Below are 6,000 nucleotides of genomic sequence, written 5' to 3'. Positions count from 1 at the left end.
TACCAGCTGGAGGAGGGGACGTCTATGGTAGTGGAGTTATTATTATACCAGCTGGAGGAGGGGACGTCTATGGTAGTGGAGTTATTATTATACCAGCTGGAGGAGGGGACGTCTATGGTAGTGGAGTTATTATTATACCAGCTGGAGGAGGGGACGTCTATGGTAGTGGAGTTATTATTATACCAGCTGGAGGAGGGGACGTCTATGGTAGTGGAGTTATTATTATACCAGCTGGAGGAGGGGACGTCTATGGTAGTGGAGTTATTATTATACCAGCTGGAGGAGGGGACGTCTATGGTAGTGGAGTTATTATTATACCAGCTGGAGGAGGGGACGTCTATGGTAGTGGAGTTATTATTATACCAGCTGGAGGAGGGGACGTCTATGGTAGTGGAGTTATTATTATACCAGCTGGAGGAGGGGACGTCTATGGTAGTGGAGTTATTATTATACCAGCTGGAGGAGGGGACGTCTATGGTAGTGGAGTTATTATTATACCAGCTGGAGGAGGGGACGTCTATGGTAGTGGAGTTATTATTATACCAGCTGGAGGAGGGGACGTCTATGGTAGTGGAGTTATTATTATACCAGCTGGAGGAGGGGACGTCTATGGTAGTGGAGTTATTATTATACCAGCTGGAGGAGGGGACGTCTATGGTAGTGAGATTATTATTATACCAGCTGGAGGAGGGGACGTCTATGGTAGTGGGATTATTATTATGCCAGGCAATGTATCTGTCGTCATCGCAGAACAGACTCCAGGACTTGTCATTGTATCCAAGACAACAGTCATCACCCCCTCCTCTCCTGCTGATTCCTTTATATGTCACTCCTATACCAGCCCCCATTATCCCACTCCACTCTACCTCCCAGTAACAGCGCCCAGTCAAACCCTCTCTACACAGCACCTGTTCACAGTCCTCAAATCTCTCTGGGTGATCAGGATACGGCTGCTCCTCTGTCCTCCATGTCACCTTTCTGTTCTCCTCAGACAGAGAGAGGAGTCTGTTTACTGTGTTTAGGTCCAGTGTGAGATCACAGACATCTGATGGATGAAACCAGACAAAATATTAGAAATCATCATCATTCACACACACACACACACACACACACACACATTGTTAAAGGAACTCTTTGTAAACGTTGGTGTCCCTGATTTCTGCTTCTGTAGAACTACAGCTGATATTTAATATGACCAAGTCAGTAATGATGGTGGTCTTTGACTTAACTTGAATTAAGACTTATTCTTAGTCATATTGTTCAGCAGTCAACACTCACATTCTCTAAGTCCAGGTTTCATTCTGTTCTCTCCACCATGTTCCACACTGTAGCGGTAAGCAGAAAAACAGACAGTCATTGAGGGATACACCTGAACTCACACACACACACACACACACACACACACACACACACACACACACACACACACACACACACACACACACACACACACACACACACACACACACACACACACACACACACACACACAGTCAGCATATAACATTGTCCAAGTGGTGGTCAGAATGTTTGTCTTAACTAGCCTGAAAAGTCAAACATGTCTGATATGAACATTGACATAAACCCTCTACATACTTGAGTTTCTCCAGTCTGCAGTGTGGATCCTCCAGTCCAGCAGAGAGCAGTCTGACTCCTGAGTCTCCTGGGTGATTGTAGCTCAGGTCCAGCTCTCTCAGGTGTGAGGGGTTTGACCTCAGAGCTGAGACCAGAGAAGCACAGCCTTCCTCTGTGACTAGACAGCCTGACAGCCTGCAAAGAGTCAAATCATATTAAAACCACACTGCTATTCTTTGGTGGTGAAAATAGTGGCAGTATATTTCTTCAACATATTCAGATACATCAGTGTCCTGAAACCTTCCATATCTATTCAGAAATTAATGTATCATATTATAAATTACAAATGATCAACGTTTTGCCTGCAGATAGAAACATGTATAGTACAAATATTTGAGTAGACTGACCAGACCAGTTTAAAAGCAGTATCAGTCAAAAGACAGACAGTGAGGTATCAGATTTAGATTGTATTGAGTATACAGTCCACAACATATCTATTTTGACAGTGAAGATAACATTTTAATTGGGGATAGGGGCCAGTATTGAGAATTTTGAAAAAAATATGTGCCCATTTTTAACTGCCTCCTACACCAACTCAGAAGCTAGAATATGCATATTATTGTTCAGGTTTGGATAGAAAACACTCTGAATTTTTATAAACTGTTTGAATGGTGTCTGTAAGTATAACAGAACTCATATGGCAGTCAAAACCCTGAGACAAATTCTGACAGGAAGTGGATACCTGATGTGTTGAATTACCTTTAAGCCTATGCCATTGAAACACACAGGGGCTTATTAATCTTTTGGCACTTCCTATTGTTTCCACTAGATGTCACCAGCCTTTACAAAGTGTTTTGAGTCTTTTACTGTGAGATCTGACCGAACAAGAGCCTTGGAACGGTGATGGCCGATTAGACTCTGGCGCGCGAGTTCATGTTGGGTACCCTCGTTCCAATACGTTTTAAAAGAGAATGCATTCGTCCGCCTTCAATTTTATTCATGTTCTGGTTGAAAAAGGCACTAATGATTTATGCTATACAACGTTTGACATGTTTGAACGAACGTAAATATTTTTTTTCACGTCTTTCATGAAGAAAAGTCCAGCGGGCTTAGTTCATGTGCTAACGACACAGAGCTTTTTGGACATAAATAATGAGCTTTTTCGAACAAAACTACATTTGTTATGGACCTGGGATTCCTGGAAGTGACATCTGATGAAGAGAATCAAAGGTAATGGATTATTTACATAGTATTTTCGATTTTAGATCTCTCCAACATGGCGGTTAGTCTGTATCGCAAAGCGTATTTTTCTGGGCGCAGTGCTCAGATTATTGCAAAGTGTGATTTCCCAGTAAGGTTATTTTTAAATCTGGCAATCCGGTTGCGTTCAAGAGATGTAAATCTATAATTCTTTGAATGACAATATAATATTTTACCAATGTTTTCGAATAGTAATTATTTAATTTGTTGTGCTGATTGACTGGCGGTTATTGGAGGGAAAAGATTTCCTCAACATCAACACCATAGTAAAACGCTGTTTTTGGATATAAATATGAACATGATAGAACAAAAAATGCATGTATTGTCTAACATAATGTCCTAGGAGTGTCATCTGATGGAGATTGTCAAAGGTTAGTGCATCATTTTAGCTGGTTTTCTGCTTTTGGTGACGCCTGTCTTTGAATTGACAAAACATTACACACAGCTATTTTCAATGTACTCTCCTAACATAATTTAACTTTATGCTTTCGCCGTAAAGCCTTTTTGAAATCGGACAACGTGGTTAGATTAAGGAGATGTTTATCTTTCAAAGGGTGTAAGATAGTTGTATGTTTGAGAAATTTGAATTATGACATTTAATTGTTTTCAAATTTGGCGCTCTTGATATTTCACCTGTTGTTGATAGGGTGTACCAGGGGTGGGACGCTTGCCCATAGAGGTTAAATGTGGCTCTAAACTCCAACATTTTGGATTTCAGATCAAATGTTTCATATGAGGTGACAGTATATAATGTCACCTTTTATATGAGGATATTTTCATACATATCTGTTTCACCATTTAGAAAAATAAAAGCACTTTATCTATCTAGTCCCCCTATACCTGTTAGGGCTAGGGGGCAGTATTGACACGGCCGGATAAAAACGTACCCGATTTAATCTGGTTACTACTCCTGCCCAGTAACTAGAATATGCATATAATTATTGGCTTTGGATAGAAAACACCCTAAAGTTTCTAAAACTGTTTGAATGGTGTCTGTGTATAACAGAACTCAAATGGCAGGCCAAAACCTGAGAAGATTCCATGCAGGAAGTGGCCTGTCTGACAAGTTGTGTTTCATCTTGGCTCTTTTTATTGAAGACTGAGGATCTTTGCTCTAACGTGACACTTCCTACGGCTCCCATACGCTCTCAGAGCCTGGGAAAAAGCTGAACGATATCGAGGCAGCCTCTGGCTGAAACACATTATCGCTTTTGGCAAATGGCCGATCAGAGGACAATGGGCTTAGGCGCGTGCCCGAGTCGACCCCATGCTTTATTTTCTTTCTTCTTTTTACCTAAACGCAGATTCCCGGTCGGAATATTATCGCTTTCTTATGAGAAAAATGGCATAAAAATTGATTTTAAACAGCGGTTGACATGCTTCGAAGTACGGTAATGGAATATTTAGAATTTCTTTGTCACGAATTGCGCCATGCTCGTCACCCTTCTTTACCCTTTCGGATAGTGTCTTGAACGCACGAACAAAACGCCGCTGTTTGGATATAACTATGGATTATTTTGAACCAAACCAACATTTGTTATTGAAGTAGAAGTCCTGGGAGTGCATTCTGACGAAGACAGCAAAGGTAATAACATTTTTCTTATAGTAAATCTGACTTTGGTGAGTGCTAAACTTGCGGGTGTCTAAATAGCTAGCCCTGTGATGCCGGGCTATCTACTGAGAATATTGCAAAATGTGCTTTCACCGAAAAGCTATTTTAAAGTTGGACATATCGAGTGCATAGAGGAGTTGTGTATCTATAATTCTTAAAATAATTGTTGTGCTTTTTGTGAACGTTTATCGTGAGTAATTTAGTAAATTCACCGGCAGTGTTCGGTGGGAATGCTAGTCACATGCTAGTCACATGCTAATGTAAAAAGCTGTTTTTTGATATAAATATGAACTTGATTGAACAAAACATGCATGTATTGTATAACATAATGTCCTAGGTTTGTCATCTGATGAAGATCATCAAAGGTTAGTGCTGCATTTAGCTGTGGTTTGGGTTTATGTGACATTATATGCTAGCTTGAAAAATGGGTGTCTGATTATTTCTGGGTGGGTACTCTGCTGACATAATCTAATGTTTTGCTTTCGTTGTAAAGCCTTTTTGAAATCGGACAGTGTGGTTAGATTAACGAGAGTCTTGTCTTTAAAATGGTGTAAAATAGTCATATGTTTGAGAAATTGAAGTTTTTGCATTTTTGAGGTTTTTGAATAACGCGCCACAGGATTACACTGGCTGTTACGTAGGTGGGACGATTTGGTGCCACCTGCCCTAGAGAGGTTAAAGAAGTCATATGTTTCCTGACCAATTCACTCATAGTGTATTAAATTAGTCAAAAGTTTACTATTTGGTTCCATATTCTTTGACTGCAATGACTACATCAAGCTAACCTCTCACCATTACCAATAACAGAGGCTACAACAAAACATGCTAACCTCTCACCATTACCAATAACAGAGGATACAACAAAACATGCTAACCTCTCACCATTACCAATAACAGAGGCTACAACAAAACATGCTAACCTCTCACCATTACCAATAACAGAGGCTACAACAAAACATGCTAACCTCTCACCATTACCAATAACAGAGGATACAACAAAACATGCTAACCTCTCACCATTACCAATAACAGAGGCTACAACAAAACAAGCTAACCTCTCACCATTACCAATAACAGAGGCTACAACAAAACATGCTAACCTCTCACCATTACCAATAACAGAGGCTACAACAAAACATGCTAACCTCTCACCATTACCAATAACAGAGGCTACAACAAAACATGCTAACCTCTCACCATTACCAATAACAGAGGCTACAACAACACATGCTAACCTCTCACCATTACCAATAACAGAGGCTACAACAACACATGCTAACCTCTCACCATTACCAATAACAGAGGCTACAACAAAACAAGCTAACCTCTCACCATTACCAATAACAGAGGCTACAACAAAACATGCTAACCTCTCACCATTACCAATAACAGAGGCTACAACAAAACATGCTAACCTCTCACCATTACCAATAACAGAGGCTACAACAAAACATGCTAACCTCTCACCATTACCAATAACAGAGGCTACAACAAAACATGCTAACCTCTCACCATTACCAATAACAGAGGCTACAACAAAACATGCTAACCTC

The 6,000-nt window shown here is 40.4% G+C and overlaps 1 long non-coding RNA gene across 1 annotated transcript; it reads right to left on the bottom strand.

Moving 5' to 3' along the window:
• Positions 1–550: 550 nt before the first annotated feature.
• On the bottom strand, positions 551–5,345 carry LOC145876421 (uncharacterized). The gene is made up of 3 exons (XR_014391538.1): positions 1,597–5,345; positions 1,279–1,325; positions 551–1,045 (listed from the first exon to the last, which is right to left on the bottom strand). It is a non-coding gene; the product is annotated as an uncharacterized LOC145876421 (long non-coding RNA).
• Positions 5,346–6,000: the final 655 nt, after the last annotated feature.

The sequence above is a fragment of the Salmo salar genome, unplaced genomic scaffold (genome assembly GCF_965601325.2).
Source record: "Salmo salar unplaced genomic scaffold, fSalSal1 ptg000587l, whole genome shotgun sequence".
NCBI lineage: Eukaryota > Metazoa > Chordata > Actinopteri > Salmoniformes > Salmonidae > Salmo > Salmo salar.
This window is presented reverse-complemented; position numbering and strand designations above follow the sequence as displayed.